Source organism: Dermacentor andersoni, chromosome 8 (assembly GCF_023375885.2).
Source record: "Dermacentor andersoni chromosome 8, qqDerAnde1_hic_scaffold, whole genome shotgun sequence".
Lineage (NCBI taxonomy): Eukaryota > Metazoa > Arthropoda > Arachnida > Ixodida > Ixodidae > Dermacentor > Dermacentor andersoni.
Genome location: NC_092821.1, coordinates 110,106,422 through 110,132,723, shown reverse-complemented (window position 1 = coordinate 110,132,723; position 26,302 = coordinate 110,106,422). Strand labels below are relative to the sequence as shown.

At 46.4% G+C, this 26,302-nt stretch overlaps 1 long non-coding RNA gene and 1 pseudogene across 1 annotated transcript; both read right to left on the bottom strand.

Moving 5' to 3' along the window:
• Positions 1-10,026: 10,026 nt before the first annotated feature.
• LOC129384344 (uncharacterized) lies at positions 10,027-16,652 on the bottom strand. Its single transcript, XR_008612078.2, has 2 exons — positions 14,294-16,652; positions 10,027-11,499 (listed from the first exon to the last, which is right to left on the bottom strand). It is a non-coding gene; the product is annotated as an uncharacterized lncRNA (long non-coding RNA).
• LOC126529503 (U2 spliceosomal RNA) lies at positions 10,938-11,066 on the bottom strand (annotated as a pseudogene).
• Positions 16,653-26,302: the final 9,650 nt, after the last annotated feature.

Genomic DNA, 26,302 nt, shown 5'->3' with positions numbered 1-26,302 from the left:
CTGCTGCTGTAGCTGCTTGCTGCTGCTGCAGGAGCGTGTGTATACATTAGAAGAGCGCGGCAGAGAGGAAACGCAACGCGAGAAACTCGTTTGGATATTTGTACCGCGTTGAACGTGCACAATGCCCTCTGGAGCTACCTGGGCATTGCCACATTAGCCTCTTGACAGCTGTAACTATCTGCGACCACCCGCAAAAGCATTGCAGAAATTGTAGTGCGTACCTTTCTACTACCGAGCAAGTCGAGAGGTGAAGCTAGATAGACTGGTAAAGATGAAGGGGAAAAGGATGCAGAGAATGTGTAGAACCGACGGAATCACGAAACGAGTGAATAACAGCCTTGCCACCCTTGGCTCGCAGTTTCCATACAAGTACAAGGGGTGGGGGGGATAGGTAAAAGGTGAGTGAGAAGGCAAGGAAACGCTACTACTAGACACGACAGCTGTTACGGGATAACGTGATAAATTATATTCAAAGGACGGTAGGGTACGTTTCTGCCATTTCTGAAAAATAAACACCACGCGTAAATCGTCAAGTGGACAACTTACGCAGGGCGTGCAGAAGCAGAGCCGCATTAAAGCGCAACGCAGGGTCTAGGCGACACTACGGAAGCGGTCACACGCAAAATATCGCGTAAATCCGCGTTAGCTACCATAGACGCCTGAAAGATGAGGAAAAAAACAAATAAAAAACAAACAGATTGCAAGTGATTTTCCTAAGCGAGAGGCACAGGCTATTTTACAAGGAAACCAAGATAGAGAATCTTAAACAATGCCGAACGAAAAAAAAAAAAACGTAAACAGAGTATGACGCCGTCGTGGAGCCAGTTATAGGTGCGAGAGGAGGGGAAACCCCCTAAAACCAGAAGCATCGAATTGGGCGTGTAACGATGTTTCCTTGGGCACGTCTCTGCTTGTTCGTCACGGAATACCGCGCTCGTCGAAATGGTTGAGACGGTCTTATCGTGCAGTTATCATTTCGTTTGCACTTATCACGGTTATAAGTCGCCCCCTTGCTGCGTGGCGCAGGCCAGCTGTGTAGTCGGATGACACATTTGCATCGATTGGCTTCAAAGCGAAAGCTTCACGGGCGTTGTGAAAACCGCTGTTGACTTCCTTGTTTTTGCGTTGGAGGCTTATTTTCGTATCTGTGAGGGAAAAAAAACAAAGAAAGAGAATACGGGATAGGAAATCCCGGGCAGGCATGTGAATGCCAGATTACCTCCGTAGAAAGTGGCAACAACAACGACGAGAAAAAAAAATGTTCCGAGTCCACTTTGAAAATGATTGTACTTCTGGGCGTTTTTAAGCATTTCCGCCTTCTCTCTTTACCAGCCACGCCCATGCCGTGGTACTTAATTCGGTATTTCCTCGTTATAGAGCCGTTTCTTCAAAGCACACAGGCGTGCTCATTAAATGTCGCTTTAGCCTCTTCTCAGCGAGCCTGGATGACCTCGCCTGTTTTCTTTTTCTTCTTCTTCTTCAAATAGTAACCGAAGAGCAACGGCTGTTTTGACTCGGCGGACGTGATGTTTGCCTTCAGAGCAAATGGTCGCGGGTTCTCTACCGCGGGTCGCGTAAAGATCGAGGCGAAAGCGGAATTGAAAGTGCTGTGCGAGTGCAGGAAACATCTGTGTGAGCTAAAGGCTCGGCTTGCGTTAAATAACCCAAATTGGCTAGTGTTCCTGCTCCTACGGAGTCCCCGCACTGTAGACGGCGACGTCTGCGGTTGAAAGGATCGAGCTTCCCAAATCTGCCGCCATGACCGTGAGTGGCGCTCCATAACACTCTCAGGGCTACATCTATAGAGCGACAGAGGACCCGTGAGAGAGGACGGGAAGACTTGATCCGCTGTATGGGTTAAGGGGTTTCAACAGTAGGTTAACTTGCGGCAGTGTGTCTTTTTGTCGACTTTAATTTCTTTTTTTTCCTTATTATATCTACTTGTCAAATGGAAATAAAAGATTAACTTTTTCCTATGCTTTCGTTCGTTTTGTTGTCCGTTGCCATTATATGACTGTAACTGACAAAGAAATATAGAGCCCCTCGGTTCCCTTTTATCGTGCTAGCAAATTAACAATAGTTAGCACCCGTGGCAGTCTGTAACGGCGCGTCGAATGCTGATAGAGGGGCGTATAGCTTCGGACTTGATTAAAGAGCGGCGCATCCATTATTATCAACAGTAGTTGTATCGTGAGGAGTGGACGAAGGACACATTGCCCAACATTACAAAGACTTATACGGTCTATACAAGGACGGATTTAGAGAGACTGTCGATCGTTCGAGCTTTTCTGGACTAATGCAGCGGTTCGTCCTTCGACTGCACTTAGTTGTTCTGACTTTACCTATTAGAGGGTCGACAGACCGGCATAAAGAAATGGTAGCCGACGTTCCTGTTTCTATTGGTACACTTTTGCTCCATATAAACTTTCGAACGGTTTATATATGTGTATACGGAAAATGAAGTTCAGTGTTTGACGGAAGCCCGTCTGGTCGGGATGAAACAAAGGTAAACAAAAACCCGGGGCACTACGTCGACCAAAGTAAGATTTAAAAGAAAAGAAGACGTCTTCTTTTCTTTTAAATCTTACTTTGGTTGGCGTAGTGCCCGGGTTTTTGTTTACCTTTTAACCATGTATACGGAAAGCATATAGACAGTATTTGAGAATAAGTGTAAATTCGCGAGTTTACAGGCTCTCTGTAGACATTCCATAGACGTCACAGGAAGGAGGCTACAAGTGTTCCATACAGGATGTTCCAGCTAATTTATGCCGAGCCTGTAAAAAAAAAAAGCAAGTGTGCGCCACTCTAATTTAACCAACTCAGTTTTGTTCACTGAGCTCTTGTTTTTTTGCGCTATGAACTTAAATCATTAACAAAAATTAACCCCTAAATTATTGATTTAAGCACGAAACATTGAATGGAGGCGTTGTAGAGCGTGTTGACAATTATACAATTGGTTGCTTTCCACGATATGATGCCTAATTTGAACTTGCTCTCTCTCTGTCTTTTTTCTTTTTTTTTTTTAGCAGTTCATTCATTTCTAGAATCTGCTGGGATCGAATCGCGGTCCCGGTGGCCGCATTTCAATAGAGGCGGAATGCGAGAACACCCATGTACTTAGATTTAGGTCCACATTAAAGAAACAAAGGTGGTCAAAATTAACCTGGGGTCACTCACTACGGGCGTGCCTCATAATCAGATCGCGGTTTTGGCACCTAAAACTCCATGCTTTTAATTGACTTTTTAGAATCTGCTGGGTGAAGGGTTGTTACTGCACTGGCATTTTACACTGTCGTGTCGCACTCGCCTAACCTCCGTCTGCCTACTGCATGTTCAGCGTAGCGGTAGCCAAATCCCCCTCAAAGCTGCCCTAAACGTATTTTCGTCTTGGTCAACCACAACGGTGCTTTTGTTGCGGCTTGCTTCAAGATTTAGAGCTTTAGGTTCAGAGTTCACTTCCTCATCGTGTCTTGTGTGCTGGCAGTTCAAGCCAAGGGCAGGCAAACCCATCCTCTCCTACCTTTCAGCACATTTAAAAGTAATAAAAAGAGGCATCATCCAATCATGTCTAACCAACGCACTGAACAAGTCATGCATGCATCGGCTGCAAAGCAGTTTTCCTTGTCAGGTCAGCCGCCTCAAAGGGCCAAGTTATCCTCACCATGTGATCGTATCTGTTGCAGAAAAAAATGCTCAGACAGCTCAAGCAACCTAACGTTGTAAACCAGGGTCGAGCAGGCCCTTCTGAAACCAGGTGTGCTATCATTCCATATGTTCACGGCCTATCTCACAATCTGAAAAAAGTAGGTAAACGAGCTGGTGTTCGGGTTTTATTTTCCGCTCCGAAACGTCTTGGTTTGATGTGTGCCAAGGTGAACGCAGAACATCGGGAAAATAAACAGGTGTGCGCAAAAAAACATGGGCAGAAACATGTCGGATGTGTAAAGAAAGTAGTTTATTCGGTTCCCTTATCGTGTGGTTCATCATATGTAGGCCAAACGGGCAGATGTCTGAATGACAGATTGCATGAGCATCGATATAAGATGGAAAACCAGCTCTCCGGTCATATAAGTGCGCATTGTAAGGCTCACAAGTGCATTCCGGATTTTGATAGAACCTGTGTTTTGAACACAGCTGATGATCAACTGACAAGGGAGATATTGGAAGCGCTTGAGATCAAGAAGCGTGGTGATGCTTGTATCAGTGAAGCCTCAGTTTCTCTTTCGACAAAGGAACTGGCGTATCTTGGGAGCGACACTTAGAAGTTATTCTGTATCGTGGCTTCCTTGTGCGATGCAGATGATGGCCCTGTTTCTTCTTGTTGCTTTGATCCTTGACAGCAGCTATATATTCCTATGTCAAGAAATAAAACACTCAGTTGTTAGTGCGCATACGTGGTTGTCTCGTGTCTCCTTCCTTCGTCTGTTGTTTTATTTGGCGCCTTCTTTGTAATTAAGGTTGGACAGCAGTTTTCCCTCCCCTAGGGATCTAGGGAGGACAGAGGCTTTTTAGGCAGCAGTTTGTCGGCTGCTAGAGTGTGCTTGCGCTCGACAATCGGTGCGTACAGGCTGCTTGGAGATTTGTGCTCGTGTGCTGTATGCTTCGTCTTGCGTGCTCCATTGGGGAGTCACGCGAGACTGTCGAATGTATCTCTTGTTTTAATGTAAATATGTAAATAAATCCTGTACTCCTAGTTCTCGATGAGAGCAAGTTCCTCCCTACGACCACGTCCCAAGCGTGAGTGAGTTGGACGACGGCATGGGCCCGCTACCATATAGTTCATGCCCGACTACAAATCTTACAACTGGATGCCAGCTGTTACTATCGACCTCCCACATCTTACAATATGTAGCAAACCGCAACAAAGGCACCGCTGTGGTTGACCAAGACGAAAAGATGTTTAGGGCAGTTTTGCGGGCGATCTGGCTACCGCTACGCTGAACATGCAGTCGAAATCCGCTTTTCCCTGAATGGTACGTTACAGTGGGACACAAGGGGTATTGAAGCTCGAAGTTTAGTTTCGATACGTGTGTACTTCTTTGTGCATGCAACCTGGCATCACCATTCTTCCCTCAAGACGCATCGAACATCGCCTTCGCCCTCATAATTTAAACTATGCATCCGCGCGCGATTTGGTGTTTGCATTTGGCCGTAACTTATGAACGACGTGGTGCGTAAGCTATAAACATCGCACCATGCTACACGTTTGTACAGGACGAAAGTAAAATCAATCACATGCATTGCCTGTAATTGTATGGCATTTTATTCACCACTTCGCAAAAGGTTCGCTTCACGCGCACTCAAACACGTGCGTTAGATCTGCATCGGCTCCGTCGTTTTTGAATGTTTGTGCAGCCTTCTTTGCCACCATCACGGATTCAAGCACATCACTGGATTTGTGAAGTCACCGGGAATTTGCGGACACCTTTCTTTAAGGTGGGACTTTCATTTTTGGACTGTTACTGGCCTTTCTTGGTGCAAGACCCAAGTAGGCCTACTAGCCCCGCCGTGCCGCGATGGCGGAAACGCGCATGGAAGATGAAGACGCTACCGGATCAGAGGAGAATGAGGAAGATCTAGGTTGGCAAATTGTGACAAGCCGAAAATTTCGCTCCACCACAAGGATTGCTGGCGATGGGAAAACATCGCCGCAGAGCCAGCAAGAGCAAGGCAACAGCAGCAAGAACAAGGGACCTACAACCACTATGTTCAAAAACCGGATTGTCAAGGCATCAAGGATGCCCCAATTGCCCGAGGAGCACAGCAAAATCATCATCCGCCCACAAGGAGGTCTCAACTTGAGCAAAGTGAGCACCACAGCGATAGGCGTGGCGGTTATTGAAGCATCGGGCCTGACTCCGCAACAAGCCCGAGAGGATGTCGTTTGCCCGAACTTCACGCAAAACATCGTGGTGGTTAGTACACCAGATCCCAGCCATGCTGCCAGGTATGTGCGAATCAGGTCAATTATTATAGTGGAAACCGAATACGAAGTGAACGCCTACGAGACAGCTCCGCATACCACGTGTAAAGGAGTGATTCGGAGAGTTGACCTCAGAGACAATCAGGCCACGATAACGAAGAACATTGTGCATGACTTTAACCCACTGGCATTGGCAGCCAAACGTATTAAATCCACGGGTTCGGTTATTGTTCTGTTTGATGGGCTCAAGGTACCCAATTATGTAAGATACGGGTCGACCCTCGTAAAGTGCTACCTGTATAGGAAGCAGTTTGATGTCTGCTATGCTTGCGGAAAGATTGGACATCGATCAGATGTATGTCCAACACCGGACGTGGTACAGTGCAGAGGATGTGGAACTCAAAACCCGGAGGACAATCACATGTGTGTGCCTAAGTGCAAATTCTGTGGAGGGACCACCCAACTGGGGACAAGACTTGCCGACAGCGGTACCAAATTCCATACGTGGTACGAGTTCGACGACGAGAACGCAACAGATCTGCATCGGAGGCGACATCAGCACAGCTGCAATGGGATGCCCAAACAGGCACCAGGGGGCGCACGTGCTCAAGGAGCCCCACACGGTCAAGACGCCGCTCGCCGTCGAAGGGCAGAAGCCGCTCCAGATCACGTGAAGTGCAGGTGCGCTTCGAAGGAGGAGGGCAGACGCCTGGCGACAAGACGACATCTGGAACAACCTGGGCCGACAAAGTGAAAGGTACTGTGAGGGCTGCGGAGAGCGGTGCGGGGCGGCTGGTCGGAGATAATGATGCCAGGGTAGAACAGCTAATTAAAGAAGTAACGTATCTGAGAAAGGCAAATGAAGAACTTACTAAGCAGGTTGTAGAACTTCGCAACAACTCGCAGACTAACTCCACAAAAGTAGCAATAGCCAAAGCGGTGAATAATGACAACAGCCAGGATGAAGAAAACACACCAGCTCCAAAGAAGCGGGCAATAAGCCCAGTAGAAACCACAGTGTGCTCTGCTTTGGAAGAGATCAAGGAGGCGATTAAACATCTTAGAGATGCCATAGATAAAACTACCTTCAAAGTTGATAAGTTATGGAAATGGAGACTGACGGCTGAAAAGAGGCTCACCAAAGTAGAAGCACAGGGCGATGAAGACGAATACCTACCCTCAGAAGCAGAAAGCGTCAGATCGCTCGCTGGCGTGTCGGGGGGTTCTACGAAGCGTACTCTAGCGGGTAGCAGTAAGGCGGGTTCTATAAGCAATGGCTAGCAGGGGGAGCTTTACCGTGTGGCAATGGAATTGCCGAGGATTTTATCACAAAAAAGCACCTCTTATGCAGTTAATAAAAACCTCTCCAGACAAACCGAAAATAATTATGCTGCAGGAAACCTTGGCGGATGAGATCAGCCTATCCGGATACAAAGCGACATGCAGGGGCAAAGAGCCGGGTAGGGGGTTAGCCACGCTCGTAGATAAGAAAATACCTTACATAGAACATGATTTGCGCCTTGGACTAAACAAATTAGAATACTTACTAGTGGAAATAATTTTTAAAAGGAATAGAAGCAAACCGCAAAGCCTCTTTTGTCTTAATGTTTATAGCAGCCCTAGCGACATGAAACAGAGTTTCAGGGCACTTCTTAATAAGACTATGGCTGTTGCTAAGCACGCTCCACTCATTATTGCAGGGGATTTCAACGCCCCACATCAAACCTGGGGATATCGCTGGAATACTAAGAAGGGGGATGGACTATGGCACCTAGCTACAGATCTTAATCTCTCCCTCATCACAGACCCAGCTTATCCCACTAGGTGTGGTACATCTACATGCAGGGACTCCACCCCAGACCTTACTTTTGTATCAAACTTAGCGAACGCTGGCTGGAATAACTCCAATATTGACCTGGGTAGTGATCATTACATATTACAAATACTATTGGAAACACCAAGTAATGAGATAAAGCACTTTAACTACATTGACTGGGATCTTTTTCGGAAAGCAAGGAAAAGCAGAGCTGAGACAGAGGCAGGACAAAAGAAAACACTCCAAACTTGGACCACTCAGCTCAGGGAAGATGTAAAGGCGGCAACGACGGATATTACCACAGAGGAGGATATCGAAATCATGGACAGTAGGCTGGCGCACTTGATTGAAGCGAAACAATCTATGTTAAATAGATGGAAAACGCAACGGCTGAACAGGAGACTCAGGAAGCGCATAGCATTGTTGAATAGGGAGATTGAAGAACACTCCAGAAATTTACAGAAACAACAATGGGATGAGCTTTGTAATTCCATAGATGGTCGAATCAGACGTGGTGGGAATTGGAACTTACTTAGACATTTGCTTCATGAGAACGACACGAAATCTAATCGGAGAACAGCAGTAGCACGACTCGTCCATCGTGAGAGTCAGGACACAACGGAGGAGGCCATTCTGGATCGGCTCGCAGCTAGGTATTTACCACTTAAGGATAGCGATGAGAGTACAGACCTGCCTGAATATACAGGGGAAGACTGTGAGCCTATGGATCAAGACTTCACAGAAAGCGAAGTTCGTGCAGCCCTGTACGACCTCAACAGTAGATCTGCTGCCGGTCCAGATGGCATTTCCAATAGGCTGTTGAAAAATTTGGACGATCATTCCATAAAATATTTAACAGAGTATTTCAACGAACTCTGGAAAAACGGTGATTATCCGAAGGAATGGAGAATTGCTAACACAATTCTTATTCCCAAACCAGGCAAGCAACTCAATCTAGATAACCTAAGACCCATATCATTAACATCATGCCTGGGCAAAACCATGGAGCATGTCATACTCAATAGACTGACTAAGTATGTAGAAAACAGAAATGTTCTTCCTCATAACCTGATCGGTTTCCGTCCTGGACTTTCGACTCAAGATGCAATGCTTTTAATCAAGCATCACCTTATTCTTGCTAGCCCGCTACATACGAGAGCTCTTCTAGGCCTAGATGTAGAAAAGGCCTTTGATCGCATCAAGCACAGGGCCATATTGGATATCCTCTCGGAGATGGGATTGGGTAAGCGATTGCACAATATAGTCAAAGCCTTTCTCGGTGGCCGTTCTGCTTGTCTCAGGTTAGGCGAACTCCAATCGACAACCCTGGAACTTGGGAATCGTGGGACACCACAAGGGTCTGTCCTATCTCCAATGTTATTTAATTTGGCAATGTCAAAAGTGGCTCGAAGTCTCGCGCAGATTGAGGGTATCCACTTTGCTATATATGCAGATGATGTAACAGTCTGGAGTGCCGAAGGTAATATGGGACAAACAGAGATCAAACTACAGGAAAGCATTTATGTGGTAGAAACAACACTTGAGGGTATGGGACTAAACTGCTCTGCTAAAAAATCAGAACTATTGGTATTACGGAGCAGTAAGCGTGGGCGCAGGCCGAACGGATATATCCCAGAGGAAGAACCCCGCATTGACATATACGCCAAGAATGGAGAACCAATCAGACAGGTGGAGACTATTAGAGTGTTAGGACTTCTCCTGCAAGCGAACGGATCTAATTGCAGGATGATAGAATACATCTCTAACAAGTCAGAAGAAGTCATTAGGCTTCTGCGTAGAGTTACCAACAAGAATAAGGGGCTAGGAGAAGACAGTGCCCTAAGACTGGTACATGCATTCGCCTTTTGCCACTTCTCGTACGTGGCTGGCATGCTACAATGGACACAGGCTGATAAGAACAAGCTAAATGCTTTAATCAGACGACTTATAAAGACTGCACTAGGACTTCCCATCAGCACGGCCAATGATAGCTTATTGCGCCTAGGGCTGCATAACACACTAGAGGAGATAGCTGAGGCTCAACAGGTGGCCCACCAGGAGAGACTAATGGGGACACGCCCTGGGAGGGCGCTACTTGAAGAAATTGGCGTAGAAATTAACAACCACACCAACGAAGGAGAATTATTAACACAATTGCAAGCGGGACTACGAGAAACAATAAAGACGACCCCGTTCCCTAGGAACATGCACCCGACACATAACCTCGAGAGACGGAAGGCAAGGGCGAAGGCACTCCTTCAAGACATAGATCAACATAAGCAGCAGGCGGTGTTCGTTGACGCTGCCTGGGTTAAAAATAAGGATGCGTATACCTCCGTTGTCGTAGACACTCAAGGTAACATACAGGATGCCATCACCGTCTATACCAAGGACCCAACAGTAGCAGAACAAGTAGCAATCGCCTTAGCCATCCGGGCTAATCGGTGGACACATATTTACAGCGACTCTAGAACAGCCATACGCAACTTTACCAACGGATATGTGACACGGATAGCAACAAAATTATTAGAGAAGGTCAAGAGTGAGAGGATCGAAATCCGCTGGTTTCCTGCACATCTGGGGGGGGTGGACGGAGCTCGGAGAAACCTCAATGAGGTGGCAAATGAAGCAGCACGAGGACTTTCTAGCCGTGCTCTTCAAGACCGAGCAACTTACACTTCACCCGGGGAACACAGGGATCGATTATTAACATATAACGAAATCACGAAGCATTATTATTTAAGCAGAAGGGAATACCCATTGCCACATGGTAAGCTTTGCAGAGCCCAAGCGGTCACATTACGTTTGCTACAGACAAGAACATACCCAAGTCCATATTTTATTAACAGGATCTATCCGGAGAGGGAAATTCAAACCAACTGTAATAAGTGCAATGGCATCATTACTCTTGACCACATGCTTTGGCAGTGCCCCGCGGTCTTCACAGACCGTGACAAGGAACAAGAATGGTGGCGGCAAATGCTACATAGTGAATCACTATCTGACCAATTACGGGCAGTCCAGAAGGCCCGCGATGTGGCTGAAGGGCTCGGCCTGACAGTCCCAACGTGGGAGCGGCCCGCGTCAACGTATGGTTGACCTTCAGGACCCAATAAAGTTCTCCATACCATACCATACCATATTACAGCGAAGCTGTTTTTGGCTAGAGTTCCATGCATTTTTATTCTGCGCGAGCAAAAACCGCGGGCCGATCCCGAAGATTGTGCAATACTAGGTCGACCCGTGGCGGAGATGAAGCAGGCTTCAAGCACTCCGCCAACTTGTCAAAGTAAGTTTAATATCTTCCGTCCAAATAGAACCAGTGAGTGAGTGAGTGAGTGAGTGAGTGAGTGAGTGAGTGAGTGAGTGAGTGAGTGAGTGAGTGAGTGAGTGAGTGAGTGAGTGAGTGAGTGAGTGAGTGAAAACTTTATTTGGTCCACAATAGACGCGAGCGAACTCGAAGGCACCTGGCTAGGCCCACTCGGGGACAACCAGGTGAAACCTGACGGCCCTCTCGCGAGCCCTCTGGATTGCCAGGATTTGAGAGGTCTGGTCCTGGGCCCTAATGAGCGTCACCGTTTCCTCTTGGGCGAAAGGGGGACCGGCAGAGGCGCAGCCCCACAGGACATGCTCGAAGTCCGCATGACCACCACACAGGGGGCAGTCCGGGCTTGGGAACCGTTCGGGGTACATTGTGTGCAGCGCCGCGGGGCTCGGGTAAGTGCTCGTTTGCAGAAGTCCGAGAGTGACTGCCATGCCCCTGCACAGCGAGGAGTGCGGCAAAGGCAGGAGTCTTCTTGATGGGTAATTATGTTTGCCGATATCGTTGTACGAGCAGATAGGCTCGGGTCGCCCAGGAGAGGACGCCTTACCCGGCGCACGGTCAGTCAAACCTCGTGCAGCCGCCTGCGCCAACCCGTAACAGATATTAAGCTGATAAGCATAGATACTACACTTTGACCCGCGTCGGCCATGTCTACGTTCGCACCGCTCTCTTTTTGTCAGTGTGTCAAGCACCAGCGTATATCAACTTTCCTTTCCTTCCGCTCTGCCGTGGTGGCGCTCCCGTCGAAACGTCACGTGTGTCTAGTTTCCCTTGGCTCCTCGGGGCGGCGGTCCTGTCGTCCACGCGTGTGTATATAAAAATCGCAGTAAATGAGTTCGCACCTTTGTTCGGAATTCTGTGTCGCGTGCTAAATAGCTTCGCTTGTCATCTACCTTCACAAAATGGAATGGCTCATTATTATTATTATTATTATTATTATTATTATTATTATTAATATTAATATTATAGGCTTCTATCTTTTATAGCGTAACTTTTGGTGTAGCTTTCTTTTTTTGAGGACTTACCGTTTTTTTTTTTTTCTGTGCGCCCGCGCCAAACCTCAGTGTTGTTCTTGAACACGTTAGACACGGTAAACTAATAATTGATTGATTGATTATAATACGTTGTTGCTGTTGCTCGTTCTTCAGCACTTATGATATGCTCGTACTTGTAATTCGTCGCGTACGCTCTCACACACACAAAAAAATCAAGTATTGGGGCTTAAGCGCCCCCCCCCAATTTGCGACATGCAAACAGGCGACCCCTTATTGTGGCGCCGGCTTCTATCACTCTGCAGGATAAGGACACTGAGTTTTTGAGCGGCAAGATAGGCTAACACCCTTTCACCCTTGTAAGCGTCACTTCACATGTGTTTACATTTTCCGTATATTTTATTCCCTTGTTTGAAAAAAAAAGAAAATAAACCAGTTAGTCTGCGCTCGTATTGTGTACTCCCTCTCGTCTTTCGTCCGGGCTGCGCTGCCCACCCATAGGAACATGTTCAATCGCCAACTCGCCCAGCTTGCCGTGTTAATTCACAGACGAAACTGTAGTGCGACATGGCGAGCAGGTTAACAAATCTGCGAAACAAATAGCGGCCGATGTACCAAAGCTCGCGCGATCGACCCCTGCCGTGCTCCTTACACCATCCGTCGTGCACAAGTGCGAAGGCGCGTATGCAGTTATCGTTACACTGTTGCAGGGTCGTTTTTTTTTTCATTTATTTATCTTTTGGTTCAATGCACCGACTAGACAATTCTATCGATAACAATGGCGTAGTGCGGGCGCGAGCCAGTGACGACCGCTGACAGTAAAAAAAAAAAAAAAGAAAAAAAAATGGCATACGATGCCGCACGAAAGTGAAACACAAAGGAAACTGTCTCGACGATGTCTCGCCACTGTCGCTATCAGCGTTCAAGAGCAACTCGTTATCTCGGCGTGTGGCGTGGCATGGTGAGCTTTATATAGAGAGACTGGGCAGAAATATCTCTCCGAGATAGCGGAATATTTTCGGAAACTTTCCCGCCCTGTTCGCACTCACCAAAATACACGTTAAATAACGTTATGGTAGTTTAGCTTGGTAAAGTATTTGTTGTAAAGACTCGACGTAAAGAAAAAAAAAAGCGTTTGAATGCCATGCTGACATTCCGTATGGGACTGTCGCTTCATCGAGGCTAATAACAACATGCATTGAAGCAGATAATGCGCCTTATAACAAAACTGCGGCAGAACCAAGGAAATACATTTTCCCACGAACACATCGAACTTGAAGCTAACCTAAACCAAAGCAACCTGCCCATGAAACTGCACAACACGATTTAAAACAAAAGAAAAATAAAGGAAGAAAGTAAAGCACGATAAATGGAGCAGGCCTAAAACAACAGAAATAAGAAACGAACAGAGAAATCTAAGCTTACGTGTAAATTGAAAAAAAATATACCAGTTTTGTTGTAATTCAGAGTGGATGAAGTCTCCTTCGGTAAACGTCTTGGCGAAAAATTGATTACTGGCGAAGCTAATGACAGTCCTGTTGAACTTGGCGGGTAAACAGCATTGCTGATACGTCGGTGTGACAACACAGATGTGTTGTTGTGTTGACAACACAGGACCGTTTCTCATCGCAGATGGGAACCTGACTCGGTCGATTCGAATCTTCTGTTCCCCCAGAATGCTGCGTAATCCTTCTTTAGTCCCCAGGAAACGTAGTTAAAAGCTGTGACGTCACGGTACGCTAGTGCAAAAACCTTACGGTGGCGTCGCCACACGTCTCCCGTTTTTGCGTCCGCTCACACCAAGACTGAAGGTTAAAATATTTCAGACCTGTAATTTACTAATTCAGCTTAGATTTATCTTCATAAATGTCCACCTTACTCTTGATTGCTGCATTTAGGAGGCCCGATTAACGAAGTAAGCAGGGTTCGAAGCCGTCACCAGGCAGCGAAACGTGAAAACGCTGTCATCTCTGAGCATTAAAAGCAACTCGTAGTCATGCGCAAATACAGGAAAAAATTTCAATAGCGAATCGATCTTCCCGCTATTCTGTTCCACGGTTGTATGTATGCAGAAAAGCTGCTGTTGGAAATTTCGTATGTCCTTCCGAATAATTTTCGAATAAGGGCACGCTTACATGTAACTTACTGACAAGAACACTTGACCAAGTAGGCTTCATCTGCAATGCGAATTTATAACCTGCCAGTTAATGATGATGATGATGATGATTGAACCTTACTGAGAGCAAATGCAGTTCTTTGGTCGCCTTCCTTGCGGGTGGCCTCCTCAGTCCGGGAAGGCACGTGACCTGGCCACCTGCCTTGCCCTGTACACACCAGCTGACGCACGTCATCAGATTTGAGGCTGGAGAGCTCGGTCTGCCAGTGCTCCGGTGTAGAGCGGGGGGGGGGGGGGGGTGTTGGTGCTTCCGTCGCATTCCCGTACCACGTGATACAGCGTGTTTGGCGCTAGAAAAAAAAAAAAGAACTCGTCAGAGCAATGACATACCCGTTCGACACGTCCGAAACGCATGCGACTTTCTTTTCTTTCAAAAAAAAAATCGATGGTAGTCAGAGATTTAATCTTGCAGTAACCGCAAAGCCACAGTTCGCGTGCGTACGTCCCGTACACCACATATTAAAAAAAAAAGCATAGTATGCATACCGAAACTTGAACTATACCCGTGACTACACAGAGCAGTTGAATGCGAAATCGCTCCATTGCCGATTTCTAACGATTCCGCAGCCCTGAGGGCATGTTTTGAAGCCAGGATTAGGCCACTGTTAGAAATTCGTGCGAAACTAACATGCAATAACGTATGTTAGTCGTTCTCAACTTGTTCGCGTTTGGTTTTCATCCTTATAGTACATTGGACAAGTTTGATATCGTCCTTGAAAGTTCATACCGGGACCTGCGTTTTTACTTTACAATAATTCTTTTTTTTTTTAGTTTGGCGCTTACCGCTGTTCCGTTTTCGCTCAAAACATTGCAGCGAGATCGCGTATCAAGGTACAAATCGTTCCGTGTAACACTTGGCTCTGCTACTACCATGGCTTGTCAAGAAAAAGATGCGAATTTTCCTTCGTCGGCGCATCTACCATGCAGTGAGTGATGTGCAAAACGTGGCGGTTATGACGTTACCTTAAGTTATGGGGTTTTACGTGCCAAAACCACTTTCTGATTATGAGGCACGCCGTAGTGGAGGACTCCGGAAATTTCGACCACCTGGGGTCCTTTAACGTGCACCTAAATCTAAGCACACGGGTGTTTTCGCATTTCGCCCCCAACGAAATGCGGCCGCCGTGGCCGGGATTCGATCCCGCGACCTCGTGCTCAGCAGCCCAACACCATAGCCACTGAGCAACCACGGCGGTTATGACGTTACCTTATAACTGGTGTCTGCTAGTACGGCAAATCACGACCTTCGAGATTAATTTCCATTAATTGCCGGGAAAGGGGGTGAGGATGCAGATACTAAAGAGGCGCAGGCACAGGCAAATTCACATAATTTTTTGGGTCAGCCTGGGAAGTGACAGAGGCACGCGGTTTAATAAAATCCGATCTTGCTGTGAAATTCCAGTTGCAACAGAGCAACAGTAAGTGCAAAATAGCCGCCATGGTTGCTTAGTGGCTATGGTGTTGGGCTGCTAAGCACGAGGTCGTGGGATCGAATCCCTGCCACGGCGGCCGCATCTCGACGGGGGCGAAAACACCCGTGTACTTAGATTTAGGCGCACGTTAAAGAACCCCAGGTGGTCTAAATTTCCGGTGTCCCGCACTCGTTCGTGCCTCATAATCAGAAAGTGGTTTTGGCATGCGAAACCCTATATATTATTAAAAGTGCAGAATCTTCTAGATAATTTTAAAGAATAAGCTTAACTTAGGTCTCAGAAGGCGAACCCTTCTGAGACCTAACAAATTTTCAACGGGGTTCCAAAATATTGCTATTAAGGAATACCATAACTATAGCAGCCAGTATTCTTGTAGCGGGGTTACATAAAACAGAATTAGAGAATTAAGGACGAGCAGGGGCAATTAGGTAGTAGTTTCTTTTTCTTGTTTCTTTTTTTCTCCTCTCACTCTTTGTCATCATTACAACCCTATATCCCCCATCCCTTTGCAGGATAGCACACCGGAAACTCACCTCTGGTTTACCTCCCTGCCTGTCCTCTCTCCCTCTCTCTCTCGTTGTTTTGTTTTTCTTTCTGCATTCTCGTATTTGATTACGCCGATACGCTCAAACTATTTGAAAAAAAAAATTTCCAGCTTCGCCCTTAATGTGAAGCAGTGGCGCGACAAATGTCGCAATGTTATGTACAGTGAGCGTTTCACTGTTTCGTATGGTATCGGTTGGAGTAAACATCCACAAACGCTCGCGAGCAATCTCCTTTCGATAGAAACAGGGGAATTGTAGTCGATCAGGGCGTTTACATGAACCCGACAAAAATGAGTCGAGTCGGATTCTCAGGCTGGAATCGACCTGTCGAATGTGTGTGAACACCACCGGGTCGGGTTGAGCAAACGTCGAGTCTGGCTGAACCAGTCCGACTGCCAGAGTGTTTACATGAACACAACAAAGCTGGGTCGAGTGGGGCTGAGCTGGCAGATATACCCATTTTCAGTGCGCATTTTCAGCACGCGGACGGGTCAGACAAGCCGGCGCTGAGGCTTGCGTGGGACCACCGTGGCGCCAGTGCTCTTACGTGCCGGCATGCGGGAATGGGATCGGGACAACGCAAAGACAAGGCACTGTGCGGTGCAGACTCGTCCATGTACAGACGATAAGAGCCATGAAATAGAACCTTTGCAGACGCAAGCGCATCAGCAGTAATGAAAAATGGAACGTTTGACTAAACGTTTACACTCTAAGAAGTAGGGAGAGCATCGCAGGAGTAAAGGCGCCGATTTACTAGGCAAGGCATCGTTTTACCCTCGTAGAATGTCGGGTGGAGTGAAATGCTCACTCCGTAAACAACGAGAGAGTGAAATGTTCTTTATGTCCTTCCGGGAGAGAGACAGAGAGAGAGAGAGGGGGGAAAGTAACATGCCCGTTCTACTCTTGCGGCAAAAGAGAGCAAAACGTAGCGTATACTAGTGCTTCAACTCCAGGATACTGGTCCGGAACATGATGACGTATCACTCACGCTGGCTGCGGGAACCGGAAGCCCCGTTCGAACGCGTTAGTGTCAGTGTCTCGATGTCTCCGCCCGCAAGAAGTGAGTACACGCGTACGCAGCCACGTCAGCCTCGGTCGGCCCGATTTCTGACTCGACTCGCTAGCGTCGAGTCAGTGTAAACGCATAGCCAATGATGCTTCTATCTAGTTCCGAGTCGTCTTCGTTTGTGCGGATGGCGCCTCCCCAGTCGTGTGGAAACGGAGAGACACGACTTTTGCTTGCGGCTCTTTCGTATTCTGCCTTTCGCTTCTCGCCACTGGCCTCTTATTCGTAGCCCTCGGCGATGGCATATGGTTCAGAAGGACTGGAAGTTGGGGTAGGTCATACGCATTAACCCTATTGAAACGTTCAATATGCCATACCAATAATACTGTGTTTCCGTATAATTCTTACGAAATCTGTATGGATTGCGTAATAATTCCGTAAAATTCTCATAAGGAAGATACGGAATTATTGGAATGCATACGAAACGTTTTATTAGGGTTCATTCTGGTGTAATGTTGTCACAGAACTGAAAAAAAAAAGACATGAGTTATTCCACTCTGGTTCACCAGCGAAGCTGTTTAGCACACGACACGGGGAGAGAGAGAGAGAGAGAGAGTAAACTTTATAGACAAGAACACATGAGCGTAGGTAGCTCTGCTGTGGGTGGTCCCCTCAGTCCAGGAGTCCAGCGGCCTTGGCTGTACTTCTCGCGCGATTTACCAGGTTGAGCTGGTCCGTCGAGTCTGAGCTGGACAGCGGTGCCTCCCATTGCCGTGTGGTGGGGTGTGTTATGGGTGTGAGCTGTGGTGTGCTCGCGCAAGCCCATACCATGTGGCAAAGCGTTGCGCATTGATTGCAGTGTGGTCATTTATAGGACCACAGCGCAGGGTGCATGGCGTGGTAGAGACTCAAGTGAGGATATACGTTTGTTTGGAGTTTTCGCCATATTATGACTTCCTCTCGCGTCAGAGCAGGTTACACATAATTTTGAACAAAGGCGCGCACTCATTTAGTGTCTTGATGGGTGGTCATCGTGAGGAAAGGTGCGCACACTAATTTATTGTCTTGATCGGTGGTCATTATTTCACTGGCAACTGTAATCACATTCTTTCATAATGTGAAATGGATGCACGTAAGCCTCTGGGTCGTCGGTTGGGCCGGATAGGTGTGGAATCGCAAGGGATATGTCTGCAACATGGAACGCGTAAACCACTCCCTTTTCGGTACCGACACATCCACATTGAAATCCCAGACAGAGAATACAGAGGTAGTGTCATCGCAGCTAACTTACGCAGAGTGAGTAGTCATGAGCCTTACGGGATTATGAGACATTACATTTTCTGCTTGCTTACGGGGTTATGAGCCATTGATGATTGCAGTTCTCGACATGCTGTTCTGTATGTTGTGTTATTTATTTATTTAATTTATTTTATTTACATCTACCTTGTAGGCCTTCGAGAAGGCATCGTGTAAGGTGGGAAATACGGTAGCACATTAATATGGAATCGGGAAAAAAGAACATCAGTACAATGAAAGGAATATTCGCGCAACATGGAAAATTAATACGACATTAGCAAATACAACAATATGTAGAGCAATAACAATAAACAGTAAACACAATAAAACAATAACATTATAAACGTTTTTGCATGTATACAGTAGTAAGTATAATAAAAAAATTGGATTACTGAAGTTCTTTTATTAACTTCATTACCTATGTCATTACCAGTCTTCGTTTACTTTCTGTGGCGCCCTTGCACCATAATGGTTTACGCATATGCTGCAGAACGGGCGCCAGCCAGTAATTTCTAACGAGAAATGAAACCAGGAGCACTATCTCCCAAGCGTATTTTTTTGCTTGCTGCGGCGTCGGTGTATTGGCTGAGCGGTAGACCTATCGACTCGCAGTATCTAGTTACGGAAGTCGTAATACTGGAGGGGCGCTGCGACTTTTTTCTTCTTTTTCTTGATAGCATTATAGCAAATGACCCACTGATTCCAGAAACGGACACCGCGCTGGCGGTGTCGGACACCGAAACGACTAGTCGAGCGAGAGGACGGGCGAGTCGAGGGAGAAGTCGAGTGAGTCGAGTGCCATTTTACAGCCAACGCTGTAAAACAGCACAGATAAATAAAGAAAAAAAAGAAATACAATTAGACACGCCGGAGGCTGCTTTCGGACCAAGAGCCAATGCATAAGTGGACAAGAAAAACGCTTAAATTCTAGCCGGGCAGATGCGTCGACGAGGCGCGCAAGAATAAGACGTCCCCGCATTGGACACATCGAATATTCGATTCTCGTCGGATTCTGCATAACATCTTTCGCAAGTGGGTTATAATTTGCGCGGCGTTTCGAAACGACTATACGGCAAGCCGCCGGGGTGCCCCACGCTCGCCCGTCGTTGCGTAAGCTCGGCGACAACGTGACCCTGCTTGCGACACGGTTGGCGAGTGGCTGCGTACGCCGGCAAAGGCGCACCATGGACGAACATCTGCGTGAGCAAGAAAACAAAAATAACAAAAAATAATAAATAAATCAATGAATAAGTAAATAAAGAGAGAAATCCGGCATGCTCTATTGAAAGGTGATTCCCATTTCCCCTTTCTCCTTTCTTGTTGTTCATTGCATATACCCCTCAGGCGCGGCGTCCACGTTTGTCCACTTGCGCGTTTGCCAAATTCGTCCAGCTTGACAAGGGAATGACATGCGACACTGTGCGTCGTGTAAAGTCAAATCGCAAGAAGCCAACAAACAATGACACCAAGGACAGCGTATGGGAAGTTACTTGCACATACTAATCGAATACAAGAAAATCATAAACTAATGAAAATGAAAGTGGATGAAAAAAAAAAAAACTTGCAGCAGGTGGGGAACGATCCCACGTCTTTGCATTACGCGTGCGATGCTCTTACCACTTGAGCTACCGCGGCGCCTTTTTCCCCATCCGCTCGCTGGGGCATTTATGTCTTACTACAAGAATTAACCCTGGGAGTGTTAGCTAGCGCCACCACTCACAAATCTTGGCGGTAGTTGTGGAACATCCTTTCTGCCGCAGGCGTCCCGAGTACGTGATCTTCTTGGGGGAAGGCAACTGGTCAATAAACCCACACATGCTACCTGAAGGCATCAATGTTGCCTGATTTGAGACCCCCGTTCTGTAATGAACGAGAAGAAAGGGAGTTCATCGAAGGGCCCGATTTTTATCAATCACACCATAAGAAGCCAGCAAACAAAGATACAATGGACAATATAGGGTGATCTGTGTGTGTGACAACTGGTCAATAAACCCACACATGCTACTTGAAGGCATTGATGTTGACGGATTCGAGACCCGCTAAACGTTAAAACTACGTGATACATTGCACTTAACATGCTGCCTATTCCTTCAAAATATACAATATCTCAAACGCAATGTTCTCTTGGGACATTGGGGCACCTAGGTAATAACAGCCGCGTGATACCTTCGAATACTTGCTTACACTTTTTTTAAAGCTGTGTTTCATCAACACGCACTTACCATCACACATAAACTTGGCGAATTGTTTCCCCCATGTTCTCAAAATTTGACCTCAGTTGTATTTGTAATTATGCTAGCGCAGCCTGTCTAAGTTTTACACCGCTCGTAATACAGACTAATAACGCTATGGACCACTTACATATGTATTCTACTGGAAAAGGCACATTTAGTCCACGCATTACCCATACCATGCTCCTATCCTTTCATCAGGTATAAATAAACAAGATGCCTTGGTTAACTCACTGAGGTCATCGGGGCAACAAACTACCAATCTCGTGTGATGCAGGAAAACTCATGAAAAAGCGAGGGTTTAGTAGTTATCCGCGACAATCGCATTTAAAGCAGGAAAGTGAAATTATTGTAATGTTCCCTATTTTCACGGTATTTCAAGTCCGTATCTCGTGCTGAATTTTTTTTATGGGTTTGGGAAACATGTCGATTAGCGGCAGTATGACACCCTGGAAGGCTTCTATGAGTAACTTTCTACAACGACTGTGTTGAAACTACACAGAATAGACATTTATCGCTCGTCACTCAGAACATTGCTTCCTACTTCGAATAAGTATAAACACCGTGCCTCGCATAGTTTACCGAGGATACCGGGGGCAAACAACTGAATACCACGTATAACGCATGAGAATTGTGAGAAAGCGAGTATTCAGCAACTGTTTCCAGGGCACATAGGCAACCTACACAGTTCACATCTTCGGCCATGTCTAGCAATGGATTTATAGTGATTTGAAGGGCAGGACCTTCTTTGTACAAACAGAAGATGGTACAACAACGCACCATTGTACTTGTCGCGGTGTGCCTCAAGATGAAGTCCTGAGCCCCACTCTCTTTAACCTGGCGCTTATCGACCTTGTTAATGTACTTCCGCGGTCCGTGCATCTGTCAATATACGCAGACGGCATCTGCATCTGGGCATCAGGGGTGACGCGTCTTCACGTACGTGCCAGGCGTCAAAGAGCAGCTACACTGACGTCAAACTACCTTCAAGGAAAGGGACTACGGCTGTCATCTGAGAAATGCCCGCTGGTTTCCTTCACATGCCATAAAAATCAATGGACAGGCTATCAGTTATGAGTAATAGATCGCGACCTGTCCTGGAGCACTCATGTTGCCTACATGAAACAGAAACTCACCATGATCACCCACGTGCTGACATTTCTTGCTGCAAAATCGTGGGGTACATCTGTATGAGCGATGCTTCAACCTTATACTGTACTTTTCCTTGGGTTGATGTGCTACAGCTTACCTGTGCTGGGCGGGACCCGAATAACAAACATACATGTCTTCCAGTCGATTCAAGCTCAAGCACTGAGAATATGCCTTGGCCTTCCGAGATGTGCAACTTCAGCAGCGACTGTGATCATCGCACGGGATCACCCAATCACAACATATATTCGCGTCGATGCCTTAAGATCGCACATCAGGCATTTCGCCCGGATTACGTCACACCTCCTCGCATCACTTCCTGCTTCTAGGCCACACTCTGCATTCAGCGATATTATTGCTTCACATCATGCAGTGCTTCCCTCGAACTTCACGCCTGCCACAAGACCGCCATTACCAATGCGGTGCTTACATCCCCTCGAAGCCCTCCCAACCATTTCGGGAATCCAAAAGAAAACCGAGTCGTCATTTTCGGCCTTACAACAAGACACACTACTGCTCCTGCATGAGAAACACAGCGGACGCCTTCACATTTACCCGGATGGTTCAGTTTCTCCTGCACGTTCTGCAGGAGCATTGGTAATTCCGGCGAAGTCCGTCACCATAAAATTTAAGACATCGCATGTTGCATCATCGACGGCTGCAGAACTCGCCGCCCTCGGTGCTGCTCTCGAATTCGTAATTGAAGAACCGTCCCAGACAAGGTCAATCTTCTCCGACTCCAAGGCCACTCTTCAGAGCATTATGTCGCCATTTCGTCATGGACCGAATGGAATCGCCGACACAAAGCTTCTCCATCACCCCGCAGTAGAGAAAAATGCACAACGTGGCTTATCAGTGGATACCGGGCTATTGCGGTATCTACGGAAAGGGCCGTCCAGATGAGGCCGCCCAATCTGCTCATAATGGCCTCCACTGTGTAGCTATGCCATTATCCAGAAACAGACGCAGCTACGGGTCTTCGTTCGCTCGCACGTGAACTGCACTTGCATCATGAAACTCGACGAAATTTACCAACGCTCGTCTCCGCAACTTGGATCCGAATTTAAGGCTATACGTTGTCCGACAGGGTTATCTAGAGCTGAGGAGACGCTTCTGTGCCACTTGTTGCTTGGGGTGGCCTTCACGAATGCTTACTCATTTCGAATGGAAATGGCCAACAGCCGTATATGTGCGATAACTGTAGCTGCGAGGAAACAATTGCCCACCTGCTCTGTGTGTGTCTCCACTTCAGTGCGCCCAGGAAATATCTTTGAAGAGTGTTAGATAGTCTCTACAAACGCCCTTTGTCGGGGGAAGGGCGTTTGTCAAAGCCTTCCGTGCACAGCACAGAAGGCTTTGAAAGCGTTGTTGCACTGCTTGCGGAGAACTGGCCTTAGAGACAGACTTTGAGCAGTGCCGTAATCTCATTTCCTTTTTCTTCTTTTTTCTTGCTTTTCTTTCCTTGTTTTATAACAGATCTCTTTTCTGTTATGTTTTATTCCCCTTACCTTTACCCCAGCACAGGATAACCATGAACTGGCTAATCTCCCTGTCTTTCCGCTTATTCCTGCTTCCTTCTTTCAAATTTTCGGTACACGTCATCAAAAAATGGCCCTCTTGAATATATGAAATATCTCCTGTTTTCGCTCCTGCCGGGAAACAAGTAGTAGTGTAGCTCTCGTCTAGAAACAGCCTGTAAATGAAATCGACAAAGTCAGAAGAGACACGTGCCTTTAGAAAAAAATACAAACCAGTGTTCTATTGGTACAGACATGACTCTGCACGTTCGACCAAGGTCATTTTCACGAACATACCTACGACAAATCGTCATTACACAATGAAATTCGACAGTTATACCTGTAAGAGGTCTGATTAGAATTCTGATGTTAATAAGATGCTGAGACTGCAACGCTATGTAGACTACCTCCGGACGGAGATTCAATAGTTCCAGCATTTGATAATCCGACGATTTCATGCCGTAAGGCACACCAGTCGTTCGGGGGCGGCTTGTTATAATACCTGTACTTTATCCAGATCTCCACCTCACGCAGGTTAAATATAGCAAGCTGTCTGTGTTTTCAAATGCGAATATATTGGTCCCGCAAAAAAAAAAAAAAATCTGGGCATGTTGCAAGTAGCGCAAGCTGACATATGTTAGGGCGGGAACTGCCCGTATGCCAGGCCTTCTCCGCAACGCGAACCGATTTCACTTACGTCCATTTCGTGTAAGGTACTAGAGCACATCATAATTATTCATATCTATATCTATATTACCTATATTATATATCTCAGCCGTAACAATTTACTCCTTAGCCCCCAGCATGGTTTTCGCGAAAAATTATCACGTCAGGCACAACTATTCGAACTTGTGACATACCTGCACGCAGCACTACATATGTCCGTCCACATTGATGCCACTTTCGTGGACTTTTCAAAAGCTTTCGAGGGTGTTCCACATAATCGACTAATGTTAAAAATACCTAATCTGCGTCTGGACGAGAGAACGACAGCTTGGATCGAATAATTTCTAAACAGTCGGTGTCAGTCAGTTAAACTTAACGATTACATATCTAATCCGACACGTGTAACACCTGGGGGGCCTCAAGGGAGTGTGCTGAGTCACCTTCTCTTTTTAGTATACATTAATGACATAGCATCTAACATAATTTCGTCAATCCGTGTTTTCGCGGACGATTGAGTTATTTATAAAAAAATCGCTTGCACGGCCAACGTCTCAGAACTACAATCTGAGCTCTCAAGGTTGAAGGAATGGCGCAGTAATTCGCGAATAGAAATTAATGTCGAAAAAACCAAGCGCTTAAAATTTACTAACATTTCTTCCGCATGCTCAAACTCATAAAATAACTTATACAGTAATCGAACAAGCCACGTCATTTAAGTACCTGGGCGTCACACTTACTTCTGATTTGAGCTGGACCGCTCCCATCGAGCGTATTACTAACAAGGCTTTCAAGAAGCTCGGCCTCCATAAACTACACTTGCATTTCGCTAATAAAGATACAAGACTGCACGCTTTCGATTCATTGATTCGGCCCTCTCTAGAATGTGCTTCTATCATAATGGCACCCTCACGTGACAGGTCTTACTAACATGCTCGAAATGGTACCGAACAAGGCCTCGCGGTTTGTGACGTCTCCTGTTCACGTTTCGTCAGCGTTTCATCACGAAAAGCAGAACTTAATCTAGCTACCCTTGTCATGCGCAGGCTACATACTCGGCTAACGTTTCTTCTTACTCGCTTTACCATAGCAACACAACGTTCGCCCAATCGCCACATTTTCCCAGCCCCTCATACTTCAACCCGTCTCCATCATGCGCACAAAGTATCGCCCATTTTCGCCCGGACGAAAAAGCACCGAAATTCGGCTTTAGCATTGTGTATAAGCAAACGGAACTCCCTGGCGTCCAACACCGCCGAGATATCAGGTCTTTCAGTATTTCACTCAGCGCTCCTGGACTATTTACAAAATGAAAAACATTGATAAACCACATGTACCTGTGCTCGTTTTATATACAGTCATTGTACGCTATATGTATGCAGTGTTCTTTTTAATGTATTTATGATCACTGTTTTATTGGCTATTTAAGAAAACGTTCTATACTCGTCTTCAATGTATTTGGTTGATTTTTTTTAAGCTATGTTAATCTGAACACCTTGGTTCAAATCAACTTGCTGTTTCTTATTTCCTCTTTTCTTGTTAGTATTGTCTTCGATTTGTATTGTTTCTCAATTATATTTATGAACTCACCTGAAATACCCCCCCCCCCCCTATGTAATGCGCACTAGGGTCTTTAGGGTATTGAAATAAATAAAATAAATGAATAAATGTATGGCGAATCTCGCACGTCGTCCGCGACAGCCCGTCCCGAAAAGGCACAAAAATGCAATCCTCAGTGCTCAACCAGGGGAAACGTAGTAATGAAAAGCATTACTTGCGTGGCCACTCTATTAGAAATAAAATTTAGCTTCAGCTGCCGATTTGTTGGACTTTCCAGCGTGCAGCCGTAAGTGCTCGCTTTGAAAAGTGTGTATGTGTGTGGGAGGTGTGAGGGGGGAGGCAAATGGCATACTCTGCCCCCCCCCCCATCCTTGGTAAGTACGTCTATGCAACCAATCATAGTAAGAACTTAAGACCTCCAAAACATACTGAATTTTCTCAATGCTGCTCGCGTAACAGGATGTGCGTGTGCACAGGAGGGCAAGGCCCGCATCATCGCATGTTGGAACGTCACACGGGAGAGGTGTTTCACGGTTTCCACTGCGGGCCACCTGTGTTGCAACTGGCATTTCCCGCCATTCCACTTAAGAACGAGTGGATACGTTCGTAAAAGAAACCCTAAAGTCTCAGGCGACATAATGAAGGTTGTTCCCATCGAGTTAAATTTTTG